At 37.1% G+C, this 22,876-nt stretch overlaps 1 protein-coding gene across 3 annotated transcripts in view; it reads left to right on the top strand.

The window, feature by feature from the left end:
• The first annotated feature begins 733 nt into the window (after window positions 1-733).
• The window catches only part of CTBP1 (C-terminal binding protein 1), a 456,395-nt gene continuing 434,252 nt past the window's right edge, over window positions 734-22,876 (top strand). The window contains exon 1 of one of the 3 annotated variants that reach the window (XM_074229968.1): window positions 734-748. The gene's annotated coding sequence lies outside the window, so the exon portion shown is untranslated. Of the gene's footprint in view, window positions 749-3,190; window positions 3,327-22,876 lie in introns of those variants that run through there. The other 2 variants (XM_074229969.1, XM_074229967.1) reach the window with 2 other exon arrangements.

The following is a 22,876-nucleotide window of genomic DNA, read 5'->3' on the forward strand; positions in this document are numbered from 1 at the left end:
CACAGGAAAGTAGAGGTTATGAAGACGTTTTCTTACTGGCCCGAAAAGAAGGGAGGAAGGTGTGTTTCGCTTTTGAGACGCCGGGGGACGGCGACGATTCCCATTTGTCCCGGGGTCGTCCGGAGGCCAATCAGAGACCTAGCTTCTCCCTGACTCTGACGTGATAGGTGGGGCCGGCCGGTCAGACTTGATTGACGTTCCCAGGTCCCGCATAGTTAATGGTTAGGGGCCGGCCCCAATGACAAATCTTATTCTGAATATGGCGAAAGGTGCTTCTGGCTCCAAGAACGTGTGTGTGTGCGTGTGCAAAATTGCTTGGACTACCGAGGCCGCCCTCCTCCGAGCCTTAGATGGTCAAGGGGGCCAATCTCGGTGCAGGACCACTTTTCAGGGTGGGATACCAGGAACTCCCGGCATGTACTGGCAGTCTCTAGGCCCAATAGGGAGAGGAGGCTCTCCTTAATTGACAGCTCTCTCGACCAACCAAACGTGTGGACCGTGGCGGAGGCGGGAGCTAGGGCAATGGGGGTGGGTGGGAGAGGGGGCGTGCCCGGAGGGGGTGGGGAGTTTGAGGAGTTTTGCGGTGTTCGGGGCGATAGTAAGTTGCTGGGGTGGGGGAGGGGCGAGGGGTGCCGGAGCGGCGGGTGGGGGCGCCCTTCGGGAGGGGACGGAGTCGCACACGCGGGAGGCGGCGGCGCCGGTGGCGGGAGCAGGGTTAACGCAGCCGAGACCCCCTCCTCCGAGCCCAGTGAGTGCCCCCCGCCGCACGCCCACCCCTTCCCCTCCTCCGAGCCCCCCGCGCGGGGCCGAGGGCGGCTGTCTCCCCCAGGAAGGGGGGCGGGTCCGGGCCCGGGCGGGGGGGGGGGGCGGCGGGACCCAACGTTCCTAACGGCGGGCTCGGCCCCGCCCCTCACCCTCCCCGCGCGCGCGCCCGCCCCGCCGCGCGCTCCCGCCGGCGGAGGAGGAGGAGGCGGCAGCGGGGGCCCTCCCGGGGCCGCTCCCCGAAGTCTCGGAAAACTTCCTTCTGGGAATCAGCCCGGCCCCGCCCTAGTCCGCATTGGAACCCGCCTCCGGGCCCCGGGCCCCGGCCCGCCTGCCCCTCCCCCGCCCCGGCCCCGGCGGGCTGGGTGGCAGAACGGGCGGCCAGAGCCGACGGCAGGGGGAGCACGTCCGCTCTGCCACCTTTAAGCGGTGCCACTTGAGAGAGGCGGCTCTGATTGCCGCCTGGCCGCCGCGCTCCCCTTCCTGCCCGCACGTATAAATATTTATACAGTCTGCGCCCCGGGAGCGTGGCCCCGGCGCAGGCTTGGTGGAGAGGGCAGCCGCCGAGCTGGACCTTCCGGCTGAGGCTAGCAGCGGCGGAGAGGAAACGAGGGAGCGGTCCACATCCGCGTGTGGATCAGGCGTTTGCTCCATGCTGGGTCGGGAGACTTTAGCTCTGCAAAGAGTTGGCATCCGCTGTGAGCTGGCACATTATTTTCTTTACTCAATGCTGGGCTGTTAAGCTACTGTTGTCTTGAAGATGAATTGTATATAAAATAAAGAAAAGCAAGTTTTAAACACATCGAATTTCTTTCAGCTGTTTTTTTTTTGTTTTTTACGAAATGGATCATAAGTTTGTTTGGGATTTCATAAAATTTTTCTTTAAGAGTTGAGAGAATACATATTTCAGACATTTAACTTTTAAGTTTTGCATCCTATGTGGTTGTTGCGAAATGGATCATAAGTTTGTTTGGGATTTCATAAAATTTTTTCTTTAAGAGTTGAGAGAATACATATTTCATACATTTAACTTTTAAGTTTTTGCATCCTATGTGGTTGTTGCTGGTAACATCCAAGTTAGAGCATCCAGGAGGATGGGAAGTGATCTGAAACCATTAATGAAAACTTTTCCTCATTCATCGAGACGTTAGAAAAACATTCTATCTCAAATGTAGATTACAGGTCTTATTCAGAATATCTTTAAAAAATTTTTCTACTAGGAAATAGAGCTTAAATCAGAAAGTCACTAGTGAAAGCCAGCAGACCTCATGTTTAAGGGATGACTTGCTTCACTAAGGCTAATCACTTTGAAATCAAGACTTGGAATAGTTTGCCCTGAGCAATGAAATTTGTTGCTTTAAATTTTTATTTTTATCATTAAGTTATTTATATTTGCCTTGCACCTTAAATGAAACATTTCCACCATTCACTGGGTAGTCCTTTTTGGAAGTAGAGTATAACTTTCCCTTTTTTTAGAGGGGAGTATTTGGAATTTAAAGAGTAAAATGCTATTTAAAAAATACTATAAATTTATATAAAATACTATAGAAATAGTAAAAAAAAAAACCCTACTGTTTGGACATCCTTCCAAAGTAATGATTTTTCATCTTTAAAAAAAAAAGAATCAATTTACTCAGTTTTTGGAAGTCTCAGTGACAAGAGCAAGTTGTATAGTATCAAAGCCTAATCTGATTCTTCATTCCTAGAAAGATTGATGGAGTAGCTTGGGGAAAGAAGTTTATGACCTCTAATCTAACTGGTTCTGCAGTTCTATTGGGTGAACTACTTAAGCATTCTGAACAATAAGCCATTGCCTCTTGTGTGCATTTGCTTTCAAGTTTCAAACAGCTTTTATTCCTGCAGTTTTGAACATTAAGTGACTCAATTTTTTTAAAAGACCCCTAAAAGTGCTCCTTTATTTAGTTTTGACATTGCAAGTGATCAGAAAGGATCGTAGAGTTTAAATTTTTGAAGAAAGTGTTTTATTCATCTGCTAAGAAAACAGTATTTATTAGTTGTTGGGAATACTAGAAAGCATGAACACAGTTTTCTTTTTTCTCAAAAATCAATTTAAAAAAATTATTTAAATAAAATAACTTTTAAAAGAAGGGTGCTTCCAGGTATGTGTGTTAAGAAGCACGTTTTCCTGTTAGCATTATTTCATCCCAAAAATGGGGTGTTTGGAGTGAAAGTGCTGACACAGCCTGAACTCTACAGCAGCATGAAAGGAGCTGCTCCAGTGATTGCCCAGGCTGTTGGTTGTTTTCCCTCTTCCCCTCCCCCTCTCCCCCCTCCCCTCCCCCCAGCCCCCACCTCATATCATCTCCCTGCTTTGCTTTTTCTTTTTTTTCTTTTTTTCTTTTTTTTTTTCATTTTTAACAAATTCATTATTTTAACTTTGGGAAAAGTTTTCAGTGAATTGGAAGCTAATGAAGTGGCTTAGAAAAACCTGAGGAGTCAGGCTGATAGAGTAGCATGGACTTGTTAATCTCCGCCTGATCTTGTCAGAGCCAGCAGAGCCCAGGGAGAGGGAGAGCAACTCCGGCTGGGGCAGCGCTCCAAAGGTTTGTCTGTTCTTTTTTCTACCGAAATTACGCCGCAGCAGCAAAGTATTCTGTACCCGGAGCGTTCGGGGGAGGCTGTAGATGCTGCCGCGGCGAATAGGTGTGTGTTTATCCGGGCGGTTTGTGTGCAGGAGGAGAGGTTTGTCTGTGTGGATGGGAGAGAGCGAGTGTGTGTGCTGCGATCTGGGAAACGCCGAAGAAGAAACCCTGTTGGTTCTCCATGCAAATGACCGCTTTGGTTGTAACAAAAGCCTTGATGTTGGGCTTGGAAAAATGATCTGACAGTGTAACAACCCCAGGCCACTTTCGCCATGTTTTTGTTTATTCATGTTTCATTCCGTTCTGCGATGCTGTGCCACAGATGTTCACAATTTCGCTATTTTGACGATCTGAATCTGCCTTTTTGGGGGGAGTTAACAGGAAAATGTGTGAAAGAATGTTAACAAAACGGAGAGAGGTGTTGCAGATGTTTAGACTTTAGTTCTTGCCTAACGCCTTGACGGTATTGGCAAAGGGAGCCACGGTGCCTATGAAGGAACGTAAGAAGCATCTGTTTTAACTACCTAGCCTGGAATTTTCTGATGTGCCTTATTGTAACTTGATTTTTCATCTCCGTGGTCCCAGGGAACGTGCTGCTTCTGCTAAGTTGTTTGTGATCCACCTTTTTGGTGGTGCTGTTGTTATTTATAAAGAAGAAGAAGCAAAAGAGAGCTGATGGGAAGGGATGTGTCACAGACCATGTATGCGAGGAGGTAAACTCCTGCCATCTCAGAGTGCCTTTAATATTTGAACAGCTTCTGTTGAGTTAAAAAATCGGTTATCCGAAAGAAGCAGAAAGTCTAAGTGTAGAGTTAAGCTTTCTGGAGCTAGAGACCTGCAGTTGTTTTTAAAATATGACATGAAATAAAATTAATGAGGAAAATGCCTTTTTATAGAAAAATTACTCTAGGAGATGGAATCGTCTTAGCATAATTAATGAAACCAGAGAAATAATGAATGAACAGAAGTAGTAGAGGGAGAGAGAAAGAAGCATATATCATTTTTTTGATGCCTTGCATTGAAATTTAGTGTGTCAGTTAGCCACATTCACAACAGTCTATCTATCTGCTGCTTTCATGGTCGTTCTACCAATCAATTTATACAAGCTTAAAAAAAAATTCCATCTCACCTTAAATCTTAAAAGGTGACTCAGTGACCAGAAGTGAGAACTGTTTGGAAATGGAAAGTTATTTCAGATCTACAAGGCAGGCATATATGAGTTTTGCCTTTTAGATTGATTCAAAGAATCTGCAGAGAAATTGAGGACGAGACCTGTAGGCTCACTCAGTATGTTGACACTAAACAAACAGACTTGTAGAGGAGGGGCAGAATTGAGGCTGAAATGGGCTCCTCATCCAAAATGATTCTTCTTAAAAGGAATCTTGTTTCTTATAAGCAAGGTAGCATTTTGTAATTACCTCTCCTTCTAGATGTGACAGTGATGTAATGTGTATTTCCTCCGTTAACACTTTTTTTAAATATAGTATATGATTTAATAAACAGCTACTGCTATTTTCCCAAGATAGACATAAACCTCAATTTTCCTATTCTATCCTATGACAGAAATAATCCTTGTCATTCATTTTATGTTAATAGCAGCTACTTCTCTATTGTTCTTCCATCTTTCCCCTTCCCCCCCCAAAAAAAAACACCTTTGGGGTGAGGAAAACCACATATAATATTGTAGTGATAGTGTTAAAAATTTCCAAAGTGATCTTCAAAAAATTACAAATCTTAATGGGATAAATAGCTTAATTTTAAGAAAGCCTAGAACATTTGCCATTGAATGCATTTTTGGTTCTGGAGTTAGTTAAAATGCATTGTTAGCAATCTAGTATTTGCATTAATAGCTTAATACTTAGAGGGTATACTGTATAGTGCTCAACTTCTTAGGAGAGCTTAAGAAACACTCCTGCTTTGCTAGTTTAGAGAGATTTAGAACTGATATTGTTGAGTTTGCTTATTTAGCATTGAGTCAACAATAAGGTTTCAGAATCTCACATTTATGGTTTTTATTTTTAAAGCAGTGGTTGTTCAGGATGGTTTAGTTTCATTTTAGTGATGGACATAGTAAAAGTTAGAATGTGGAATAGGTAGAAAAAGGTGAATCCAGAGATTGGGTAATGCCACTTATTTTTAAAGTCCCTGTAGAGTTTTTGAAAATAGGAAGAATTTAAACAGAGCTGATACATTAATTCGTATTATATTTAGGGCTCCTGGGCATTCTTTGTTAATCAAGCCTGTTTGTAATAATGAATATAGTAACTGAGGAGGTAGAGTAGGTAACATATGCATGTGAAGGTAACTTGAAAGAATTACTCTTCCATTAATGCAAATGTAAGACAGGTCTTACATGGGCATATGTCTACTATGAAGTTGAGGGCTTTCATTTAAGAACATATCACCTGGAAATACAATATTAGCTTTAGAATTTTATAGAAAGGAGAGATTGGGGTTACCCAAAAGAGACTATCACTTGATGTTTCTAATCCAAAGCATGTAGGATTAGGCAAGCTCACTGAATTTCTTTTGAGGGTCACATTCCTCATCTCTAAAATGAAGGGCTTGGACGAATCTAATCTCCAAGGACTCTTTTAGCTTTGACATTGCATAATTCTCCATGGAATATAAATTATGTTTTAAAGCCTGCTATAATTAAAAATTAAGGAGCAACAGTGTCTCCTGGGAACATTTATTTATCAGCCCTAAAAGTAGGCTAGATGATATGAGTGCTTTGGTTACACAGGGTATTGGTAATGGAGGATTCCTATTAGTATTAACATTTTATAGAAGTCTTTTTGAGCCAGTGGCAAGACATTCAGAGTAAAATGTCTTTTATGTTATTTCACTGTATGACCTTTTATATTTTTGGTCTCAGAGTAGGATATAAGTTTGCTGCACATCTAAATGCTATTTGGAATTTTGATATTAATCCATAGTTGGAAAGATTAAAGAAACATTTGAAGATAAATAAACTTAAAGGTTTTATAATTTCATCAATATGGTTGTTTCCGCCAGAAATTCAGGTCATAACTCTATAACTTAGTAGGTCATGTTTTAGAATTAATGTGGTTGAAAAATTCATCATCCAATTTAGTGAAGAGCCTCCTGGGATTTAACTATAATAGTTATTAGATGTCAAATATATTGCCTATCAAAACCTTCCAACTTGGTGTGTAGAACCTGCCAAGCCCAAGTTTGATTGACAAAGCTTCTAAGTAACCACGGTTATCTCTGGGCTCTGATGGGACATTTTAGTTAAGGTTAAATGGAAGATCTGAAACAATTTCATAAGGAGAGATAACTTTTAGATGAGCTTTACTTTTGTGTTGATATTTCAAAAGGATCATTTAACCACAATTACTACAGTTTTGCAAGTTAGGAAATGCCAGTTGTTTGAGTATGTGTATATATGCATGCATGTATAAAACTTAAAAAAAGTAATAATTCCTCAAGAGAATATAGTTTATATTGAAATTTCTTGGATATTGAATCTGAAACCTTTTGAATTTTTAGAATATTTGCTTTAAATTTAGAAAATGAGATTTTTTTCAAATTTTCAATTTTTTTTTTGAAAAGCTGGTTTTGGGTAGTCATCTGGGAATTTAATGAAAAGATTATCCTCATATCATCTTTAATCTATATTCCATTATTATGACTCCTTTTCTTTTAAAAAGTATAAAAGATAAAGCTCAAAAGAACAAAATGGAAATTAGATCTTATTTTCCTCATGAGGCATAGTCTTGACTTCATTTATGGCAGAGAGCCCAGTCCTCTTTAGATCTCTCTTTCCTTCAAAGTTTAGGAATGAGGGTTATGTATCATACCACAGATTACCAGGATAAGGAAGGAAATTTGGGATGGAAGTTCCCCTGCAATGGAAATGGGAATTAGATTTGTATAAAACTATATTATTCCTACCTCTCAGCATAGGTTTTGTCCTAAACCATAATTATGTCCAAAGTTAGCTTCACTGAATAGATTTCTTGATTAGTTAGGATCAATCAGTATATAGTCAATATACTTTTCAAGGACAGCAGTGGAACATTAAAATTAAACAGGAGAAGTTTGAAAATGATGGGGTAATATTGGTTTCCTGATTTGATTTTCTTTCTTTGCCTTTTACCTGATGGTTCCCTGCTATGATCTTTTTTTTAATACAATCTCTTACATGATGAAAACTCCGAAGTCATTCAATTTCTTTTTTTTTTTGAAGTCATTCAATTTCTACATGAGTTTATCTTCTTAATGTATATCACTTAACTGGACACATTAGGGAAACTTTTATTTGTCATTTTAAATTCCATATTCAAAATATAAATTTCTTACTTAGTATTCCATTTATAATGGTTTTTTATTCACTTTCATCTATCTTTTCCAGAATGAAAGGAACCTTGAGCAAACCTCTTGATGCTCTTGGACCTAGATTCTCTTCTCTGTAAAAATTAGTTAAACAAACCAATGTATATGGGTCTTCTCAACTCTCAGTCCTAGAACAGAATCATGATGACCTTTCACGTTCTAGGTAAGCAAACTCAGATCAGAGGGCTGACAGGACTTTGCCAAAGGTGTTTGGTAAACACCTGCCTGTTATTCTTTCTGTTAACCCATGCTTTCCTTTTAAAGAGGGTCAGCTGTTTGATTGTTCTTTGTCATTTTTTAAGCAGGTTAGTTAAAAAAAAAGTATCTTCTCTCAAGAAGCTAATATCCTACTAAGGGGCATGTTTATACATAGAAGTATATGTATTATGTATATATCTGATATATATGGATATATATTTGTATATGGATATAGGGATATATATGGATTATATATATATATATATATATATAGAGAGAGAGAGAGAGAGAGAGAAAGAGAGAGAGAGAGATCTATACACACAAATCTTTTAAGGGAGGCATTAATAGCCATGGTATCAGATAGCAGGTAGAGCTTATCCTGCTGGGTTTTGAAAGAAGCCTTGGATTTTAGAGGCAGAAGTGAGGAGAGGCTGTCACCCTCTCTTCCTCACTCTCCCTCCCCCCCCCCAATCCATTCAATTACTAAGTCTTGTTTCTACTTCCACAGTATCTCTCACATCTGTCCACTTCTCATTACTCACACAGCCACCTCCCAGGTCTACTCCACTTCTCACCTAGATTATTGCAGTGGCTTCTTAACTGGTCTCTCTACCTCAGGTTTCTTCCTTGATCTAATCTATCCTATAGCTGTCAAAGTTATTTTCCTGAAGTGCCAGTCTGATCATGTCATTCCTCTCTTCAATAAATTCCAGGGGCTCTCTTATTATCTTCTGGGATCAAAATTAAAATCCTCTGACATTTAAAATCATTCACGGTCTACCTTTCCATCTTTTTATATATCACACGCCCCTTGCCATGCCAGCCATACCTAACTTCTTGCTGTTTGTTGTTATTATGTGACGTCCATCTTCTGTCTCATTATTCTTTGCACTGGCCATGCTCCATACCTCAAATGTACTCCTTTTTCATTTATGCCCCTTAGAATACTGTTTTTCAAGTCTTAACTCAAGTGTCATTGATTTACATAAAGACTTTCTGGTTCCCCTAAAACTGTTCATGCCTTCAGTCCAAAATTGTTGTGTCTATTTTATGTGTGTGTGTGTGTGTGTGTGTATAGTTTGTGTTTATATTTGTTTGTGAATGTTGCCTATTTCCTGTGAATTATGGGATTCTCCAGGGCTGGGATTATTTCTTCCTTCTTTCTGTATTCCCAGCTCCTGGCTTTGTGTCTTGCTCACAATATGCACTTCATAAATGCTTGTTGATTAATTAAAGGGGAATAGTTTGAATAAGATGGAAGATGAAGTGTGTCACTAATAGCTCTTAGTCCAATTTTGACTGAACTGAAGAATATTTTAAGGAAAATGATGCATAGTAAGGATGGAAAATGTAGGCAGAAGTCAAATTGAGAATGACTTTTGATGCCAGAGAAGTTTGTATTTGATTTTTAGAAGCAATAGAAAACCAGTGGAACTTCTTGGGCAGGGAAATTATATAGTTAGACGTGCTTTAGGAATATCACATTCATAGTTTTGCAGAGGTCAAATTAGCTAGAGATCAATTAGGAAGCTATTGGAATAATCCAAGTGATAGATGGTGACCTAAATTGTATTTGTTAGTGGAGAAAAGGGGGTTGTATGTGAGAAATGTGAAGGAGTAACCTATAAGATTTTGCAAGTGATTGATTAAATTGGAGATTGACAGACAGTGAAGGATTGAACTTGCAAAACCTGAGTGGTTGAAAGTATGGTGGTCTCTTCAATAAGATTAGGGAAGTTTGAAAGGATAAGTTTGGGGAAAATATGGCAAGTTCTGATTTGTCCATCTGAATGTCTGGGGTGTTTACTAATTGTAAATGTTCAGTAAGCAGATGATCATGGAGGATAGGAATTCAGAAGAGACAACAGAACTCAATATCTACATCTGGGAATCATCTGGGTAAAGATTATTTGTGATGTGGTTACTAAGAGGGTGTAGATAATCACAGAGACCAAGGAAGTTTCCTTGGGTTACATTCACACTTAGAACTATCAGAAGTGATTCATTTGTCAGGTAGAACAGAAGACAATGGTGGCATTAAAACACAGAAGGCAGGGGATCAAGAAGAGGGCTGAATGCTGCAGAGACAGCAAGAAAAAAAGGACAATTCAGTTAATGTCACCTAATTAGTCTTTAATCATCATGAAATTTCTAGTTTTTCTAAGACATCCATATTTTTATTTGGCCTCTCTTTTTTCCATCCATTTAAATATCATATGACTATTTTAAAGATATTTTTACTTAATGTGGTCTTAATATAAGTGAAATGCTAATAAGAATGGTTTGCTCTGTACATTGAAATATTAGTGTGAACTATTGTCTGATGAGACCAGGAAATACTTTGTCATTATCATGTATTCTCCAATACTTATGGACTACTTTTAGAGCCACATCAACAAGCATTTATTAAATGCCTATTCTGAGACAATTGAAGGACAATATGATGAGTGTACATAGGGGATTCTAGGTATAAAAAATAAAAAGCAATGGCATATCAGTAATATCAGTAAGATATGTAGTGGTGCTATTATTCATAAATGTTTGTGTAATTTTAATAAATCACCATCTCACTTCTACTTAATATTTTCTGGAGGAGGTGGGGATTCTATTAATAGATAAATTTTTAAAATTTCCTTTTCAATGCCCCTCATTTACCGAGCCCTCTTTCACCTACTCCTCAGGTGCCCAGTGCTCTCATACTGGTTTTGACTGCCTGTGGTGCTTCACAGAAACCTGGTCTCAAAAAGTGTCTCATTCTCTTTGCTTTATTTTTTCTGTTACCATCCTCTGTATAGATCATTTCAGCTAGGTGTTCAGAGAAAGGTATCTGAATAAAATGATGCACACTCAAACCACACTGACTCATATTCCCCATTTAAAAAGGTGGGGAGGGCGACTATTTTTTCTTAATTTTTTTCTTTTCAACAAATGTTAAGTGCTTTTTATGTGCAGCATAATTTTTATTTCCTTCCGGAATACCAAGCATAAATCATTGTTCATAGAAAATGTTCAGTAAAGATGCTTTAAATATGAGTAGAATTTTACTCAGAAGGGGAAATATTTGTGGCTAATAGGGTATGGAATCATTCAGTTGGAAGGGAACTCCCAGATTATCATTCACAAATTGTCAAATTGAAAGGCACTTTAGAAGCTGTCTTTGTTGTTGTTCATTTATTTTAGTCATATCCTACTCTTCATGACCCATTTGAGGGAGGTTTCTTTGCAAAGATACTGAAGTGATTTCCTATTTCCTTCTCCAGCTCATTTTACAGTTGAGGAAACTGAGTCAGATAGTTGAGTTTTGCCCAATGGTCATATAACTAGTGTCTGAGGCTGGATTTGAACTCGCATCTTTTTCAAATCCAGACCTGGTGCTCTGTCCAACTGTGCCACCTAGTGACTCTCAGAAACTATCTAGTCCAGTACACATCTGAAAAATATTTCTCTCTATGATATATACCTGTCAAGATCTTTAAGCTTTTGCTTAAAGATCTTAAATGAGAGAGTACTTTCCTCCCTCTCCTGGTAATCCTTTTCATTTTTGTATGACTTTGTTTAGAAGTTTTTCCTTTCATTAAGTCTAAATTTGTCTCCAGTAGTTTCCACCTCTTTCTCCTGGTTCTCTACTCTCGGGCCATTGGCACAAATCTAAATCTCTCTCTCTCTCAGGTGACAGTTCTTCAGATCTTGTAGACAGCTGTCATGTCTCCCCAGTCTGTCAGGGAGAATACTTTTAATTCCTATAGCTGCTGATCATGCATTAGAGTAATATATTGTACAAACTAGTTTTCCTTTTCAGGACACTTTTTAATATTATGTCCTTTCTCAAATGTTGCATGCAGAACTTAACACAGTAACCATGATATATCATTTGACCAGGAGAGTGTACAGCAGGAGTGTTATTGCCTCCTTACTCCTGAATGTTATTTATTTCATAATTCAACTTCAGAACAAATTGGCCTTGGTTTAGGGATCACATTAGAGACTCCTAATGTATTGGTAGTCCCCTAATACCGACATCATCATTAAGTTCCTTTTTCAGACTAACTACTGAGTAGCTATGTCTCCCTTAGCTTTTACTGTTGACATTTGTATTTTGAACCCAAGTGTTTGCCTTTACAATTATCTTAAATTTCATCCTATTAGATTAGTAAAATATTGTCACCTATTGATCATTTTGAATAGTGACACAATTATCCAGTGTAGTAGTTATCCCTTCCTACTTTGTGTAAATTTGTGAGTTTGATAAGCAAACCTATCATGTAAGATGCACAAACAGGTAACAGTTTAAGAATAAGATAAGATTTCTTTGTTGTCAACTTGGAAGGGGGTCACCAAGGAATGTTTTCAGGGTCTACAATGATAACATTTTTATCAGTGACTTGGAAAAAGATTTAGTTGGCATGCTTATGAAGTTTGCAAATGCCATAAAGCTGGGAGGGATAGTTAATACCTTGACATTTTAAAACATCCGGACAGACTATAATATTGGACTGAATTAAGTGAAGTTAAGCTGAAGCATAAATGAAAGCCTTACTCTTATGGAAAAAAATCAACTTCAGAATATAAGATGGAAAGGTATATCTAGAGGACACAGCTCACTTAAAAAAGATCAGTGAATTTTAGCAAGCTACAAAATTGAATAGAAAAACAACAGTATGATCTGGCATCTATGAATTCTAATACAATCTTAAATGAAGAGAACACTAGTATTCAAAAATGAAGAAGTAGGATTAAAGAAATGTTAATTATAGTTTTTTGGTACATCCCATTAGAGACTTCCTTCCAGATAGTTGAAGGAAGCAGTACAGTCCAGGTATCCCTCATATTTATTCATGAAGATCTAGAAAGTGAACCGAACCAAGTTCTGATTGGAAAAACCAAGGAAAAAATATAGTGAGTCAGTTTTACAGCTCAGGTCAACATAGAACGAGACAGAGGTCTTTTAGACATTGTATGTAGCCAAGAGTATAGCAGATAGTTAGCGATCCAGAAATAACATTTCACTTGACAAGGCAACGGGAGGGAAAAGTGAGTGGAAGAAATAAGGAGGGTAGATTCAGTGAGGTTTTAGTCCTAAGCACCATAAGTTCTAATAACTTGGAGTGGATATAAAAGGAAAGAAAAGATAAGAACTGTGATTGGTTCTGGAAAAGACAAAAAGAATAGGGGCAAGGGAAGTGAAATTGCATTACATCAAAACCTAGAGCCCAAGTGCTATGTATTGAGTTCCTTGCTTCACACCCTATTCTGTATGAAGAGAGGATAGGAAACAGCCTTACTCTTTGTTGAGAGCTATTCTAAGTTCTTAGGATGCAAAGAGAGGCAAAAGATAGTTCTAGCTCTCAAAAGAGGGAAGAGTATAAAAGCAAACATATCATGTAGACTCTGTGCTAGGCACTAAGCTAAACTCCTTACAGTTATTGCCTCTTTTGATCTGGGAGGTAGGTGCTACTATTATCCTTATTTTATAGATTAGTAAATTGAGGCAATCAAGATAAAGTGACTTACCCAGAATCACACAGATAGTAAGCATGACTGGGTTTGAACACAGGTCTTACTGGGTCTGGTGCTCAATCCACTGCACCACCTAGCTGAAAACTGGATGGAAGAGAATAAGAAGAAAGCAAATAGACAGTGATAATATCTGTAAATAGGATAAACTTGTCCTATAAATGGAAGAGGATAGAAAAATGGGTTAGTAAGTAGACTACATTAGAATGTTTAAAGAAAATACAAATGAAATAAAGATATACATAATTGCAGCAAAATCTTTTAGTCAGAAAAAGGCAGGAATAACAATCACAAAGATGCAACAAAAATAAATTTAATTTAAAAAAGATATACAGGCAAACTTCATTTCCTGAAATATTTCATAGTGAATATATTACTAAACAAATTTATTGGATTTTGTAACATCAAAATAATTAGAAGGTGAAAGAGTTTCAGGGAAAAGATAGAAAACTTATAATAGTGGAACTCCTCATTCTACCCTTGGCAGAACTAGACAAATCTATTGAGAAAAAAAAGCAAAACAGGAAAATAATTAAGAACCCAAATTGAACTTGAGAAAAGTTAGATAAGGAACTTATATATCTAAACTTTGCATAATTTTTTTTTCAAAAATTGACCATGTATTAGGGTATAAAAGCCTCACGAATGTAAATACTAACATCTTTTACTGACCATTGAGCAATAAATAGATCTCTATATATGCATCTAAACATTTGATAAAAAGTCTAATTTTAAGTTCATAATTTTAATTCCATCTTAACAAGTTGATAGGTTAATAAATCAGAGAAACAATTTCAATAAGAAAATGACAGGACAGATTACCAAAATATTTGGGATGTAGCCAAAGCATGTCATAGGGGAAATTTATTTGTCTCAATACTTTTATCAAAAGAGAAAAGGCATAGGTCAATAAATTGGATATGCAACCATTAAAAACCTAGAAAACTAACAAAAATCCTCAAAACACCAAATGGAAATTTGAAGACTTGAAAAATAAAACAAATAAACCAAACTGCCAAAGAATCACTTTTTAGAACTAGAAAATAGCAAAAGTCATTTAGAGGAACTAAAGGTTAAGAATCTCAAGGGAATTATTGAAAAGACTGGAAACAAGGTACCCTAGCAGAATCAAATTTCAAACCAAGCAATAATCATCAAAATTATTTGCTACTGCTTAAAAGTTTAATCAGTGGAAGTAATTAGGTGTACAATATACAGAATCAAATGGAGACAGTAGCTTTGTTTCACAGTCCCAAAGACCTCAGCTATTGGGAATTGTTTTTGTTTTGTTTTTTGATAAAACTGCTAGAAAATCTGGAAGGCACTCTGTTAGAAACTAAGTCTAGACCAACACCTCACGTATGCCAAGATAAGTTCTACGTGAATATTTGAGTTAGATATAAAAGTGACATAAATCAGAGGAGCAACAAAATATAAGATCTAGAGATAGGGAAAGATTCTTTACCAAAAGTATGGAAAAGGGTACAGAAAAAATGGACAACTTTGATTTCATATTGTTTAAAAGAATTTGCAGAAACAAAGCTAATGCAGGTAAAATTAGAAGGAAAACATAAGTAGGCAAAGATATTTGCATTGTTATTCATAAGGTAAAGGACTAGTTAAAATTTATGAGAAAAGCCATTCCACAACATATAAAACATAAAAAACAGGTAGTTCTCTAAGGAAGAAATCTAAGCTACCTGTAGATAATGAAAATTTTCTCCAAATCACTAATATTTGGAGAAATGCAAATTAAAGCAGAGGGTCTACAGGATAGTGAACACATTAATATAGAGAAGGGAATCTTGAACTAAACTAACAATTCTGGAAAATAATTTGGAAGGGGAGAGGGGGGAAAGGAAATTTGTATAGCACTCACATGTTCCAGGTATTTTGCTAAGCATTTGACAAGTAGTAATTCTTTTCATCTTCCCAATAAGCCTGAGAGCTAGTGCTCTTATACCCATTTTACAGAGGAAGAAACAGAGGTAAATATAAGGGCTTTGCCCAGGGATCCAAGGCTAATGAGTGTTTGAGGTAAGATTTGAATTCAGTCTTCTGTCTCTGTGCTCTATCCAGAGTGACAACTAGTATGCACCCATATGTACAAAACTGTACACTCTTTGATCCAGTGATTTTGCTCCTAGACGTAGATGAAAGGCAGAGAAAAAAATGATACATAATTATGAAAGCAATTTTTGTTAGGTGTAAAGAACTGGAAATGAATCAATTGGGGAGTGATCTGAATGGAAGACTTTTATGAGAAAGACAAAATAGACTGTTTTAGTCTTCAAAACAACATTGAAAGATCTGAAGAAGTTTGGTAAAGATAATGCCCATGATTCCAGAGAACTCGTAATGAAAGCATGCTACATATCTCTTGACAGAGAGGATGGTCTTTTTAGATATTGCCAATGTAGCATTTGTTTTGCTTGTTTAGGTTTATTTGTTTAAATGGTTTTGTTTTTATATTCCCCAATGGAGAAGAAGTGAGCAGGAGAGAAAATAGATTTTTGTTAGTTAAAAAAAAACCAGTAAGTCAAATAAAAGCTAAAGCTAACAGCTTAGAAACATAAACATATGTTTAATTTGATTTACTAAAAAAAAAAAATGGAAGGCGAGGTGGCATAGTAGATAGAGCTTCAGACTTGAAGTTATGGGAGATTTGTATTTAATTCCTGGTTCAGACTCTTCTTTGTGGAACCCTGGGCAAATCATGTACCTTTTCAATCTCATTTTCCCCCATCTGTACAGTGGAAATAATGGTACTTGTCTCACAATGTTGTTGTGGAGATTAAATTAAAGTATTTAGAGTGTTTTGTTAATTTTAAAGAGTTATATAATTGGTAGCTATTATTAAAAGTACTATATTGATATAGGCACGACCAGTGTTTGAGGAAAATTAGTAAGGGTGGAAAAATTTTAATTGCCTGGATTTCATATCTCATCAGCCACACTTAAATGTATTTTTTCAATTCAACTGATCAAAATTTGGCAAAACTCATAAATTTTTGAGGATATTTTGAAACATTATTAAACTACCTTAGCTATCTCTGACAGGTATTCCCACAAGTCTGACCTAGAAGATCTCCTGTGCCTTTGATGGAAAGGGATTCACTACTTATGGGGCTTCCCATTTTACTTTTGTACTGTTAGTAAGTTTTAGCTTGCAGCTATACCTTATTTTATTGCACTTCACTTTATTTTACCTCACAGATAAATTATGTTTTACAAATTAAAGATTTGTGGCAACCTTGTATCAAGAGCCTATAGGTGCCATTTTCCCAGCAGCAATCACTCACATTGTATCTCTGTGTCACATTTTGGTAATAATTATCAAATATTTCAAACTTTTTATATCTGTTATAGTGATTGATGCTCTGTGGTCAGAGATGTTTGATGTTATTTTTGTAACTGTTTTGGGGTACCAGAAACAGTGCCCATAGAAAACTAAGAACTTGATAGATGTGCATGTGTTGACTACTCCACTGTCTGGCCATTCCCTAGCTCTCTCCCTCTCCTGTGGGCCTCCCTTTGCCCTGAGATAGAACAGTATTGAAATTAGACCAATTAATAGTCCTGCAATGGCCACTTGTGTTCAGGTGAAAGGAAGAATCAATTTATGCAGCAAATTTCATTGTTGTCTTATTTTAAGAAATTTTCACAACCACTCCAAGCGTCAGCAACTACCACCCTGATCAGTCAGCAGCAGTCAGCATTGAGATAAGATCCTCTGCCAGGTCAAAGAAGACCATGATATCGGGGAGGTGATGGCATGGCAAGCACATGAATTGAAAACAGAACTCATTGAAGACTCAGATGATAGTTAGCATTTTTGAGCAATAAAGTATTTTGTAATTAAAATATATACTTTTTTAGACAACATTATTATACACCTAATATGTAAGCATAACTTTTGTTGTTGTTGTTTTACAAGGCATTGGACTTAAGTGACTTGCCCAAGGTCACACAGCTAGGTAATGATTAAGTGTCTGAGGTTGGATTTGAACTCAGATCCTCCTGACTTCAGTGCCGATGCTCTATCCATTGTGCCATCTAGCTGCCCCCAAAACTTTTTATATGCACTGGGAAACCAAAAAAATTGGTGACTCTCCTTATTGATCTAGACTGAACCTGTAATGTTTACCTCTATTGAGGTAAAGTTTTCTAGAAGCTTTGGGCCCTGAGTCAATTTAATAGCTATTTGAACCTGGGTAAGCCATTTTACCTCTTTCTACCTCAGTTTCCTCAACTGTAAATGGGGATAATAGCAGCACCATATGTGATAATAATATTTGTAAAAAGTGCTCAGTACATGTCCTGACTCATAGTAGGTAATAGAAGTTAAGTCCTTTCTTCCTTTCTCTTTTCTTCTACTTTGAAATTTGTATCAGTTGCTTTTAGTACTGCTCTCTGGGGTTAAGCAAAACAAGCAATAGCCATTTTTCATGACAGCCTTTTAAATGATTATGAATCAATCATATTCTTCACAGAGGATGTTCCAGACTAAAGGTCTTAGGTTTCTTTAGTTAATTTTTGTGTGACATTTCTAGGCTTTTCATACTCACAAGGATCATCTAGGACAATTCCTCCATCTTTTAACCCAGGAAATTAAGGCCTACAGAGGTTGAGAGATTTTCCCAATGGTCATATAGTAAATGAGAAAGTCAGGATTTAAAAGGAAGCCTTTGTTCACAAATCCAGCAACCTCACATCCTTTATGGTCTTTGTCCTTTAACACACTTTGTGAGTGCTCTTTCCAAAATCAGTACCTAAAATTGACTAAAAAATCTGGTTATGTAGTCTAACCAGAAGAACATCATGACCTTCCTTTGGGCATTATGCTTCCTTTTATTAATACAGACAAATCAAATTTGCTGTTTGGGGCAGCTGTGACATGCCCTCAATTCATTTAGCTTTTAAGTCACTAAAATTCCAAGGTACAAATCACAGTATTAGAATTGGAAGCCTCTTGGAAACTGTCTGGTCCAGCACTACCTAACCAAGACTGCTCTACAAAGTACTCAACAAATTGTCATCTAGCCTTCTTGAAGACCCCTTTGCAGGAGGATTCCACTACTTCCCAAAGAAGTTCAATTTATTTTAGGACAGCCCGCATTGTTTGGAATTTTTCCTTCTTTCTTAGTAATTCAACTTGGCTCTTCTTCAACTACCATGTATTACTTCTAGTTTCTGTCCTCTCATGTTTCTTAATCATTCAAGTTACATTCCCTTGGACGTCATCCAGCTTATTAATGTCCTTCCTAAAGTGTGTTGCTCAGAGTTGAATATAATTCTTTAGATAAGATCAACTGAGGGAAGAGCAAAGCAGTCTTGGATCACTGTGCCTCCCTTAATGCAATTTAAGTTCATAATAGTGTTTTTGCCTGCCATATTGCATTCTTTTTTTCCCCAGGGTTTTTTTTTTTTACTAATAAGTTTATTTTTCCAACCACCTGGAAAGATAACTTTAATAATAATTTTTTAAATTTTTATTTATATAAGGCAATGGAGCTAAGTGATTTGCCCAAGGTCACAAAGCTGGATAATTATTAAGCGTCTGATGGCTGGATTTGAACTTGGGTCCTCCTGATTTCAGGACTGGTGCTCTATCCACTGCACCACCTAGCTACCCCCTTTAGTAGTAATTTTTTATAAGATTTTGAATTTCACATTTTTCCTTTCCTCTTTCTCTTCCTTCCCTCCCCCTTCTCCTTGACAGCAAGTAATCTAATATAGGTTGCTATATTACATTCTTAACTTTAGTTCCCTAAAATCACAATATTTTTTCATTAAATGTAAAAATATTATTTTATTGAAACAACTTAGTATAGATATTAATATTACTAATCATCTTTAAGAAGATATAAAATTCAAATGAGTTTTAAAGACATGACAAAAGTGAGCATTTTGTCTTTTACATCATCACCACCACCACCACCATTTTATGAATGCCTTTTGTTTTTCATCATATTCATTCCAAAATATTCCCATAATCTTGTAAAAATGAATTTATGTCTAACTACATCTCTTACATCTTCTCATATTAGGAAAATGGATTTAGAGAGGCCAAATGATCTCATGGTGGTCACAAACCAAGTGTTAGAGGTTGCATTAAAATGTTTTTCTCTTGTGATTGTAATCTAGCTTGCTTTTTACCACTCTCAGAATCAAAGAATTTTAAAATTGGAATTGACTGGACATCTAGTCACTGGTCATCTAGTGCAACACATACCTGAGGAAGAATCCCTTCTCAAGTATACATCTAACTTTACTTGAAACCCTAGGGGTGGGGGGTGGGGTAAAGAGACCCTCAATTATTATCCTTTTAGATATCATTAGTAAGTTTTTCCATCTACCAAGCCTAATCACCTTCCTGTAAGGTCCAATCCTTGCTCTTTTTCCTACCCTTTAAGGTAAACATAATAAATTGAATCCCTTTTCCTAGTGATTTTCTTTTCAATACTTGTAGATGACAATGATATTCTCCTTCAGCTTTCTCATTTCTGGTCTTCCTGTTCTAATTTCTTTTAGTTTATCTGATGTAGCATGAACTCAGAACCCTAATAGTAGATTAGTAGTAGTAATAGCTTGTATTTAAAAAGTACCTTCTATGCTAAGCACTTTATGAATATTATCTCATTTGTTCCTCACAATAACCCTATGAGGTAGGTGCTGAGATTACTGAGTGACTTGCCCAAGATCACATAACTAGTAAGTGCCTAAGTCTGCATTTGAACTTGGGCCTTCTGACTCCAGACCCAGCAACCTATCTATCCTCCACTATATTAGATTTCCTTCTGGACTTTATCTAACTTATTAATATCTTCCCTAAAAACTTTGTGCACAGAATGGAACATGATATCCCAGATGTGTTCTGACCAAAGTAGAGTTCAACAGGATTATCACCTTTTTTTTCCTGTAAGCTATCTCTCTCTTAATGAAGCCTAAGATCACATTATTTTGTTTGGCTATGGTACCATATTGTTAACTCCTTCAGTATGCTGTCTTTTTTGATTAAATGACTGTCAGTCCACACTTGCATTATCCTGGACTTGTTTTTCATTCAAATTGTGAGATTTTATATCTTTACTTATTTTATATTAATAAATGCAACTTATTTTTTTAAACATTTAAAACCTGGATCCTTATTTATTTATCATGCATCATGAAGATTTCTAAGTGTGCCATCTATTCTTTCCTGTGAGACATTGATTAAAACGTTGAGTGTAATAAAACTAAGCATAGATCCTTTCAGGATGCAAACTTTAGATTTCCCTATAGATCATTATTTTTAACAGCTTTTCTCTTTGTCCTGTCATTTGTCCACTTCTGATAAACTAGCATGATTATACTGTTATCCAACCTTCATTTCTCTATCTTGTCCATGAGGGTATAGCATGGCAAACTTAAAAAGTCCTTGTTGAATTTCAGACATACTGTATCTCCAACAGTTCTCCCAATCTATTAGCCCTGTCTTCATGAATCCATGCTCATTAATAATGATTACCTATTATTTAGAGACCAGCCTTTTGCCATGCTTAATTCAATTTAACTTTTGTTTTTGTCACAACTCCTGATTCAGAATGGGGGATGGGGGGGCATGTTGAGGCAAAACCATAGAGCCTATAAGCATCTAGAAAAGATTCAGAAAATTTTTGCACAAAAAAATGAGTTGAGTGTGAGTTGGTATTAGAAGACAAACTAGAGAAGATTGAAATCAGCTGAAATGGAAAAGATGCCTAGGAGCACAGGCACTGGAGTCAGCAGGACTTGAGTTCAAATCCAACCTCAGACACTTGACACTTATTAGCTGTGACCTTGGGCAAGGCACAGTGCTTTCAATGCCTTAAACCCCACCCCCAAAAGTTAAATAACTAGATAGTGAAGATAGTATTAGGTGATTGATGACCAGACATTGTAATCGATGAAAGAGAAAATGGAATAGCCTAGGAACTGGAGAAATAGATGGAGTAATCTTCTTCTATCTATGTTGCAGTAGCTTTTGAAGGCCTAGGCATCAGTTCAGTGTGTTTGAACTACAGAGATAAGTAGAAGAGTGGTGCAGTACAGTAGCTCTCTTAAAGTTCTTATTGTGTTCTGTTAGAGTTATACTAGCTACTACATTGCCATTCAGGAATATCTCTCTACCTACATGTTTAGTTCCAGAATCAAGAATTCCGAAATGGAAATCATCATCTTTTCCCTCAAATCATGTTTCCTTGCAATTTCCTTACAATTCCCTAGATTTAAAATTTTGAGGTCTAATTTCTTAGCAGTAACATCCAGTTAATTGTCCACTTCTGTCAGCTCTACCTTTCCTTACTGATGTCCCTGCAACTTCCTTTGTTCAAGACTTCATTACTTCTTGGATGGCCACTGTAATAATGTCCAGGTCTTCTAACTAGATTAAACAACTCTGCATTGCCTGTTTGTGTCTTTTTTCTTTGGCTTTTCTCAAAAAATACCCTATCCTTAAATGGACTTCATACAGTCTCCATTTTTTTTTAGGGTTTTTTTTTTTTTGCAATACAGTGGGGTTAAGTGGCTTGCCCAAAGCCACACAACTAGGTAATTATTAAGTGTCTGAGGTTGGATTTGAACTCAGGTACTCCTGACTCCAGGACTGGTGCTCTATCCACTGCACCACCTAGCTGCCCCCCGTCTCCATTTTTGAAAAGCTTTCATCTTTAAGGTTCATCTCCATGAAATGTTTCATGAATATGTTATAGCAGGTATAACTTATGACTAAAAAGGATTTTCACATATTGTCTCCTTTGGACCTTATAATGATTTAGTGAGATACATAGCAAATATTCCTATATTTCATATCTGGGAGAGGAGTAAGTAACCTCTCATCTTCTCCTATTTAACTCCAGATCATTTTGTGCTCACTCCTCAAGGGAGAGGAGGTGGACTTGCCTGGAATTTACTGTCTCCTGTTTCCCTCTCACGATGCCTTGCCTTGTTATCTGGGCTGACTCTCCTGTTCTGTAGGGTTGACTTTTCTAGTGTATGACCTTAATACAGACTGTTTTATTCCCTATTCTTTTCCTTCTTTTGCTTCTTCATGGAGTTTTTATAATAGTATTAGAAGTATAATAGTATATTTTAGCATATATAAACATATAGTTTAGTATAATTTACAGTATAATTATATATATAATTTAGTAAACATAGTTGTATATTTTATAGTAGCATTAGAAGGCATTTCCTTGTTTAATTTTAACCTCAGACCTCAGTATTAAGATGTGTTTAGTAGGTTTTGTTTATATCTTGTGCCCTTAATGCTGTTTGTCAGTCTTTGCCTAGCACAAAGTAGTAATGATAGTAATACTATTAATAGCCAATTATATCATGCAAAGTGAGAATAACTAGCACTGTTCTACAAACTTTCTCTACCAATGCAAATTGGCAGAGCGTTTGAGAGTTGCCTG

The sequence above is a fragment of the Macrotis lagotis genome, chromosome 3, assembly GCF_037893015.1.
Source record: "Macrotis lagotis isolate mMagLag1 chromosome 3, bilby.v1.9.chrom.fasta, whole genome shotgun sequence".
NCBI classification, from domain to species: Eukaryota; Metazoa; Chordata; class Mammalia; order Peramelemorphia; family Peramelidae; genus Macrotis; species Macrotis lagotis.